General features: G+C 43.9%; 1 protein-coding gene across 1 annotated transcript in view; it reads left to right on the plus strand.

Moving 5' to 3' along the window:
* The window catches only part of PDLIM3 (PDZ and LIM domain 3), a 42,459-nt gene extending 35,241 nt beyond the window's left edge, over positions 1–7,218 (plus strand). Inside the window, exon 9 of the transcript XR_002104249.1 lies at positions 7,209–7,218. The gene's annotated coding sequence lies outside the window, so the exon portion shown is untranslated. The remainder of the gene's footprint in view (positions 1–7,208) is intronic.
* Positions 7,219–9,513: the final 2,295 nt, after the last annotated feature.

Here is a 9,513-nt window from a genome sequence, read left to right on the forward strand (position 1 = left end):
TGTAACTGAAGACCTTTCTGCCTACGCCTGAAGCGTAAGTCAAATAAATTCACCTGTTCTTTCTCAATCCGCTCCGAGTCCCTAACTCCAGACTCTACGCCGCTAATCATACCTGTCCGTATCTAATTGCCACCCCGGCCCACCGTGACCTTGGGGCCCGATCCTTCGGTTTTCCCCGACACATACTCAAGCCAAAAAGAAATGCCTATATTACCCAAAGGCCCAAATCACTAAAACAGTGTAATGGGGCATAAGGCAATGGTTTCACTCCTGCATACTTACCAGACTGAAGGTGGAGTTCATAGGAAGATGTAGGGCTTTAAATTCATCCATATGACAGCTAATGCATAACCACTGGCTAAGACCTTTAGGTCAGCCCAATGATAACTGTCAGGGCTTAGCCTATGCTGGCTCAATGATCAAGAAGGTTTAACCTCAGAAGACTTCAGGAAATCATGGTTGAAAAGGATTCTGAAATCCCTGTTCCCCACTGCCTGATTGGTGAGGCAATGCTAAAGCATCAACCTCGGCAAAATTTGAGATGCTTTGGCAGGTCCATATACTATTGATATAGTAAAAATTGAAAGAACTTCAAATTAAATTAATTTGAAGCACTTTTATTGTATCTCTGTCTATACCCTCTTTCTTCCTGATGATTATAGAAGCTCAGAAAAGCAGTATTATCCCGAGCTGATTAACAGTCAGTCAAACCTATATAGGGAATATGCTTTCCAGGTATGCACTTCCACTGTATGTGGAAAACCTTCATGGTCAAAAGCCTTAGTTCAGGCCATTCAATTGAGCCCCTCAATGTTCAGGAGAAACGCCACCAATTTAAAAATCACACTTCAGCCTGAAATGTTAGATCCTGCATTTATTACATAGAACTCTATTATTGTATTTTAAAGAAACTGGAGCTAGGTAAATTTGTCCAGTTTTGGCATTCAATAGCACTTTCTAACAGTTGCTTATCCTTATACCCTTATATAAGGGAAAGGAAAACAATGGCATTTAAAAAACCAGAAAAGTCAGAGTAAAAAGAGAACTCAGCCGTAATTATAACATTTAACATTTTCATTTGTTCTTATTTTATATTGAAAAGATGTCAAGCCAATGATGTTCCTTTTTATGTCTCACAGACATTTCTTCCTTCATTTTGCCGATCAGTTTATTAATAGAATAGTGGCTTTCACATTTTCTCGTGTGATAAGCAGCACTCGTTTAATTTTGTCCTTTAATTCAAGGCCTTTAGCACTTTATTTTTTTATCATGGCTCTTTCGAAAGATTACTTGCCATCCCACTGCTTTATCTTTACTAAGTCTCTCAATCTGAATATTTGACTGAGGAGATGCTAAGCGTCCTTACCTCCCACACCATAATACACTTTATTGAATAGTGTTTCTTTTCAGTTTTAAACACTAAAAAATCAAAATTCACGAGTGTTTTTAAGTGGCTAATCACTGGCCCAGGTTCTGGTCTCTTACCACAATATAAATCAAGAGACACTCTAATGTCATTTAAGTGAGCACAACAGAGCAGGATGTGCTTGTTTTTCTTTTATTCCCTCATGCTTCCATGTGTAGAAATGTGGAAGTTCATGATGCGTGCATGTAATTCATTTTTTCCTTCTCTTCATTCTCATCAGAACAAATTTAGCCAAGAAATGGAAAAATTTTAGCTGGCTTCAGACTCTGGTAAGTGTCCTTTGACCTGGATCCCATTAATTCCACATCCAGAGTCATTTTTTTCTGAGTAATTTGTTTCTGGAAGTAAACAGAAGACTTTGGTAATTCTAATGGATTTTAAGAAATGTTTTCTTTGCAAGAAATCTATTGCCATTTTAAAGTCATGAGAGTTACCTTTATTGTTCCTTGAGTATGCACATCCAAAACTATATCTATCCAAAAAGTATAAGATGAAAAAGATTATTGTTTCTGAGTGAGATTGTTCCACTGCCTCTCATTCTACTGCAAGATTGTCTTCTAGCTCACCATAACAATAATATTTTTTATTGTAAAAGTACCAAACAACTCCAAAAAAGAGTGGTTACAATTATGCTAGATAGCCTGTAAACCAACACAGAATCATAGAATCATAGAGAAGTAGGCTGTAAGGGACTTCCAGAGGTCATCTAGTCCAATCCCATGCCTGTGGCAGGATCATCCCTATCCAAACCAGCCTATACTTACCTGTTATCTATTTGCAAAACTACACAGTCAACCTTGACATAACCATGAAACATAACACCTAAATCTGCCAGAGATAAAGTAAAGCGACCACAGTGGGTAATGTCCTGATGCTGCAAAGGCTGTTAAAACACACTTGGGAGATCCAAAGAAGAGGACCACATCCCTTGCTACAAAAAAATCCCATAGTCCCTTTTAATCTGACCACAGGTTAAATTCCTTCCTGGCCTGAAATACAGCAATTGATCTGACCCTGACTGGAGGGGCAAGACTGTTTAGCCAGGAATGGCTAGTGCTGGGAATCAATAACTTCAGACTGCTGCAAGTGGAAAGTTACCATGAAGCACGGCCTACATCGCTTCGAGATGGAAAGGATCAGTGATGAGCTAGAGAGGCAGGCAAGACAAAATGGTACTTGGCATGCCAGTGCAAGGTCAACCAAGTTGGCATGTGCAACTTGCCGGAGGGTCTACCTGTCGTTCATCAGACTCCTCAGCCACTCAAGAAGCTGTGATAGTACCCAGTAACCCACCAAAGGTGCAATCTCCATGGTCTCCCAATACCGATGACTGCCACTGAATAAGGAGTATTCTTCCTGAAGTGTAGCACCTTGCATTTGTCAGCAATGAACATCCTGTTAGTTGCAGCCCAGCTTCCCAATCTGTCAGAATCCTTCTGAATTATGCTGATGTCCTCCAATGTGTTTGCAATCCTTCTGAGTTTCATGTCATCTGCAAACCTGCTCAAAAACCTCTCAATTCCAACATCCAAATAATTCATAAACACATTGAACAGCACTGGGCCCAGGACAGACCCCTTCGGGACTCCACTTCAAACCTCTTGTCATTCTGACATGGATCCGTTTATAACAACCTTTTGTTTGTGGCTATTGGGCCAGTTGTCTATCCATTGTAGTTTTGTCCAACCCACAGTTCTCCAAATTATGAGAAAGTTATGTGGGACTTTGTAAAAAACCTTGCTGAAGTCCACAGCATTAAATCCACAGCATTCCCTTCATTCACCCAAGTAATTATTTTGTCAAAAGCCTATTTGACACAATTTGCTCTTTAAAAAGTCCACACAGGCTGCTAATAATCAGCCCTTCCTCCTCCATGTGCTTGCAAATGAGTTTGCTTAGGATATGCTCCAGTATCTGTAGTTCCCCGGGTCCTCCTTTTCTGCCTTTTTAAAAGAGGGGCACTATACTGGCCGTTTACTCAGCCTCTCGTACTTTACCAGTCTCCCACAATTTCATAAATATTATTGCCAAGGGCTCCGAAATGACCTCTGCCAGTTCCTTCAGTACCCAAGGATGACGTTCATCAGGCCTTGCTGACTTGAATTCATTTAGACTCCTCAAAAGCTCTCTATTCCTTTTGTTATCTCATCCCACAGGCTGCTCCCTTCCTTATCTGAAAAATATTTTTAGGCATCTGACTACAGCTTCATCTTTTCATGAAGACTGAGGCAAAGTAGCTCTGCCTTTTTTGCATCTTCTGCTAAGAGTTCACCCTCACTATTTAACAGTTTCCTTGGTCTTTCTTGTCTGGCCAGCATACTTACAAAACCTCTTCTTGTTGCTTTTAACCTTTCTCACCAGGTGCAGCTCACTGTTTACCTTTGACTTCCTGATTTTGTCCCCATGGGTTCTTGCTATTTTCTGGTATGCTTTCTTGGTGACCTACCCATTTTTCCATTTCCTGAATGCTTTCCTTTTGCATTTGATACATCCTAGAAGCTCCTTTTGCAGGCACATTGGTCTTACCATTTTTCTTGATATTTCATGTTATTTCTTACTGTGTTTTGATTGGTCTACTTCTATCTTTAATTTTGGGAGCAGACTGATGATCAGCTGAAAAGATGGATAAAGACAGAGAGGATGTTTCTGGGTGAAGTTAAGTAGAAGAAGATGAAGAGCAGAGAGGCAGGTAGAGTGAGGAAGAAGCAAAAAAGGCAATGAAAAAGAGAGTAGGAGGAAGGGAAGCCAGTCAGCACAGCCAAAGAATATCCAGGGGAAAAGCTAGAGAAACAGTGCTACATTGCTGGCAACACCAGTAGCCAAAGGTTCTTGCTATAAGCATTTATCTTATTTATCAAACTGGCTCAGTTTCCATCTACCTCCTACCAATTTCATCTCCAAGATTATATGAAACGTAAAAGCCTAAGACTCCAGATATTGGCTCTTCTCCGTTCCATGCTCTCATTTTCCCGTATTAGTGAGTCACCTCCGCCCTGCACATTAGGCAAGATTTTTATTTTCTTTCTCCATTTTAACTGGAAGTGCAAACCTGGGCATCCAGAATTCAGAATTTTGAAGTTAATGCTAGATTCTAATTTTTGCATTCCTACCTCAGTTATTTCGACTTTGCTCCTGATGAATTACCTTTTCTACACATCTCCCACCCTCTATTTCTAATAATAACAAGCCATGCTGACACAGAAGGCCCTCATAGTAGGTACAAAATTAAAGTTCTCAGAGATGCCATACAGGAGGCACTGACAACCAATGCTGTTCCTTCCTTGTGCCTGCATTATAGGAGCTGACGGGGTACCTAAATCCATCCATTGTTCAGAAGGTTCTGCTGCACATTTGGTACCAGAACAGTGGAGGATTGAGATCCCAGAACCAGCACTTTGGAAGGGCACTCATTGCCAGGACAGCAGTTTAGTTATGGGAACCCACATCACTGTTCTTCTGGTGCTGTGTGCCTTTGGTCTTTTAGTATCATGTTATGGGTATTAGCTACTGTCTCACTGCTGACAGAAATGAGGACTGAGCATCAAATGCATCAAGATGCCAATATCAGGACCAATAACAAGCTGTCAAAGCAGTTCACCCATCACTATTCCACTACCATGCACGATGGAAAGACTGCCTAGTCTCTGAAACAGCCAAATCCTCTCCCAGCCTACAGGGTTGGCTTGGGTCACCCCTGGAATCTGACCAAAAGGCTTCCTCTGTATTGCAGTTTCTTAAGAAGTGAGTAGGACAGTCTTTCTTTCTACCCATGGCCTCAGTGCCAGATCAGATTTATAACTCATCTTAGACATCAGACCTAAGCTGAGCACAGAAGGAGTGAAAGTAACATTTTCCTCAAGTCATCTCTTAAATCATTCTGTCCTAGACACTTTAGATCCATTTGAAAGACTTGGGTTTAAGAAAACTAAGATTGGCTCTGATTTCCTCTTTTTCCAGCAAGTCAGGGAGACCAAACTGACATTTTAAAATCTTTCATGTATTTTGGGTCTGGAACTGATCATGAAGCCTTTAGGTCTGTCCTATTTATGTCCTTACTGCTGCAATATTTTAATAAATCTGTGTGGGTTGCAACTCTTCAAAGGTTCAGAAAATATTGATATGCACCCTCTTACAATACTCAAGATGTGATGGGTAACCTTACAGCTGAGTCCAAAATTTCTGTGGTGTGAAAGGTCATGAGCAAGTTTTGTGAGCTGTCTGTGTTTATCCAGCTGTCACTAGAAAGAATCACAGGGATATAGACACCATAACTAAATCATCCCAAGAGATCATGGCATCTGAAGCTATTGAGGACCACGCAAGTCATTTATAGTTGTCCTTATTTTTAAAAAATAAGGAATTATTGAAGTCTGGGGCAGACTTTCTGTGTATCCAGGCTTTAGGGAAAGAGCAATCACTGCCAGACATCAGTTTAGAAAAAGTCCTGTAATCTTTAGTGATTCTTTTGAAGCTCCAGTTATATAGTACAATGCTTTTCTATAGCACTTTTTATCAACAGATCACAAAGTGCTTTAAAAAAGGAAGATAGCATCATTATCCTCATGACTTGCTTAAGGTTAACCATTGATGACCAATGAAAGAGTCAGAAATGAAACCTGGATTGCTGAAGTCCCTGTTCAGTAAGCTGCAATGGCTGTGTGCTCTAGTCTAGCTACATACAGTATGTGTTGCTGTTCAGCTTCTAAGGTTTTGCCAGATATTGAAGCCCAGGATTGAAAAAATTTCCATTCCTTTCAGGCTTCAAAAGGTACATTGGGAATCAATAAGATAAGCAGCTGCACTGTGACTCATCTAAAAGGCGATATTTCTAATCTTCCCAACTCTTTTAATTCTTGTATCATTCTATTTATAGAAACAAACAAACAAAAAAGAAAAAGGAAGTGAATGGAGGATACCTGACGGGTTTTTAAGCATAAAAGGTTTAATCCTCATCTTCAAATTATGTATTTTACTTTTTAAATTATTATGATGTAAGAGAGAAACTGTGACTCATCCAACTATCCTTGAGTACATTGCTTGAATATTATTTACTTACTTATAGATTTATAGATTCATAGATTGTAAGGCTGGAAGGGACCTCAGAAGACCATCGGGTCCAGCCCCTTGCACCAAGCAGGAAAGAGAACTGGGGGTCAGGTGGCCCCAGCAAGGTGACTGTCTGGTCTCCTCTAGGGACAACATGTCCCTGGCTTTTAGCAACCATTTCAAAGGTGTCAGTTTCTTTCTCCTGGGTAGCTAAGCCCTCCCAGGTAGCTCATGCAACCCTCATCACAGGATGTCCCTTGAGCAGAGGTTGTCAACCAGGGGTATGCGTACCCCCAGGGGTACGTACAAAGGTTGTAGAGGCTATGCGCGGGCAGGTGGGATGGAGCATGCCCTGGGGTGTTGCAGTGGCATCCCCCCGGCACATTCCCATACTTTGCTTCTTACCCGGGGGGAGGGGGAGGGGTGTGCCGGGTGCCGCCATCCCCGCACAGCATCCCCCCCCCGAGCTTGCTCTCCAAATTGGCCATTACCCCCTTGCAGCAGAGCTGTGAGGGTCTGAATGGTAAGGGGGAGGAGTGTGTTCTGTGCCTGCCCCAACGGCATGCGATAGGCCAGGCATGAGGCTCATCTGCAGTCTGTGGAGCTGTGACTGGCCATGGGAAAGCAGTGCAGTGTGTGGCCAAGTGGGACAGGGCAGCCTCTCTATGGAAGCTCCCCCCCCATTCGGTCCCCCCTCCCAGTGCCACCACTACATGCAGCCCTGGAAGGGCATGAGGGGTATGTGTCCCCGTTTCAGCATGTGGGGCAGGTCAGGCTGTGGGCTGTTGAGGGCTGGGGCTGGGGCTGGGGCTGAGGCAGCGCCAGGCTGTTCCTGGTGGGGTTGTTGGGCCAGGCTGTGCTGTGCTGGGAGAGGGTTGGGGGCTTTGTGGCAAATTTTGGGGTGGCTGCAGCCCCTCCTGTAGCCCCACTCACAGTGCCACTGCTACCCGCCCCAAGTGCAGCCTGGACCAGGCTTGTGTCGGGGCTTGGGGAGGGGGCGCAAATCGAGCCCCTACAGTGCAGGAGGGAGTGGGGCAGGGGCAGAGGCAGAGGCAGGGGAGAATCATTCACCCCTGCTCCATTCCCTCCTGTACTGTGGGGATTGTCCCATGACTCAGCCTGGCTGGGGCCCCATGCATGGTGAACGGGGCCAGGGCTGGACCTGGGTCCAAGGCCAGGCCAGGTTGTGAGACAGTCGGAGCCCAGTGGCTCATCCAGGGGCATGGGCAGGAGCTCCCACTGCTGAGCGCATGGTGGGAAGCCAAAGGGGGGGCACATGCCCTCTCCGCCATTAGCTCCCCCACGCTGTGCCCCTGGACGAGCCGCTGGATTCCAATTGTCCCATGATCCAGCCTGGCCATGGCCCCATTCATGGTGAATGGGTCCCCAGCCAGGATGGGTCATGGGACAATCCCCACAGTGCAGGAGGGAGTGGGGCAGGGGTGAATCTCAGCCCCACTCCCTCCCTCACTGTCATGGGGGAGGCAGATTGAGGCCCCCATGGCAAGAAAGGGAGCAGGGCAGGAGCAGGGGCTGAGGTGAGTGGGGCCCTACTCACTCCAGCCCCTGCTCCTGCCTATGTCCTGCTCTCTCCCTCACCACAGGGGGCCTTGATCTGCCCCCTTCCCCCCCATAGCCCTTTCCCTTCCCCCTACGCCTTCCTCCACAGATGTACCTGCTGGGGTGGGGGGCACAAGCAAATAATTTTTTCTCCCTCCCCCTATGCAGCACCTGCCCCTGCCCAAGCCCCAACCCACTCCCTCCCTCACCATAGGGGCCTCGATCTGTCCCCCACCCTTAAAAAGAAGAAAATATATAAAGGGGTACATGAACTGAAACTTTGAGACTGAAGGGGTACACTTGTTAAAAAAGGTTGAAAATCCTTGCCCTATAGGGTTAGTTTAGTGGCTTCTTAGAAGTTTAGCGTTTTAGCACATTTACAGGTACAATTTTTTGTCCATCCAGGGGTCCAATAAGGGTACTACTCTTTCTGATCATGCCCTATCCTGATGGATCTGGGAATCCCACAAAATACCTCAAGCTCCAGCCCAAATCCTCTGCTGGTAGAAGCATACAATTTCCATCAACTGAGAAACTGACTTTCCATACCCTTTGGGCATGTCTACTTATGTCCCTATGGCACCATTTTTACTGCACCGTCATTTATTACAACCTTTTGGAAATAATAAACGACAGTGCAGTAACTGCCCATACTGCACTGTGTGCACAGCACACCATTATTTTTTGGTGCTATGTTGCCATAGCAACATGCTATAATGAAGGAGCATGTTGCTATGGTGACATAGCTGCAGCATCATAGTTCTTGTCCACAGACACTACCTTGCTGTAGTGCATCGCTACAGTGAAAGGGTCATATGTCGATGCACCCTTTCCTGCTTGTTCTACCAGAAGCTTAGGGGGCTCTTGGGTGAAACTAAATTGGACAGGTATCACCTAAAAAGTTACTAAAGAAATTACTTCCAAGGAGCTTTTCTATTTCACAGTAATGCTCCTTAGTATCACCATTTGTAATTCCTGTTGTGGATAATCTTAGCAAGTAGTACACAGGGATCACTATGACTACCGACTGATAGATACATTTAGGACTTAGAACCAGACTCCTTCTAATAACAAGAACCAAAAGCCACTGATTTCAAATCATTTTACTTCCATAAGATCCGGAACTTTATTAATATCATCAACCTAAGCAACTGTTTTATTTCCTGCTATCTTGCTTTGTAGCACAGCCCCTAACTTCCTCACAGATATTTCATATCATAAAATCATTTCTTAAATAGGTTGCTAATTTATTCAGCCCAATAGTAATTATTTGCCCTTGGCATAATGCTGAACACAAAACTGAAGAACTTTATTTACAATATAAAATTAAACATAAGTGATTTATTAAAACCTACAACTATTAATAAACTGTAATTGAGACTTGGGGACAAATTCTTTCCTCTGTTATACCTGCTGTCACCTCACTGAAAACAACAAGCTTAATTCTGCTTTCCCTTATATCTGTGTAATTCAGGACACAT

Source organism: Crocodylus porosus, unplaced genomic scaffold, assembly GCF_001723895.1.
Source record: "Crocodylus porosus isolate Cpor-Errol unplaced genomic scaffold, CroPor_comp1, whole genome shotgun sequence".
Classification (NCBI taxonomy): domain Eukaryota; kingdom Metazoa; phylum Chordata; order Crocodylia; family Crocodylidae; genus Crocodylus; species Crocodylus porosus.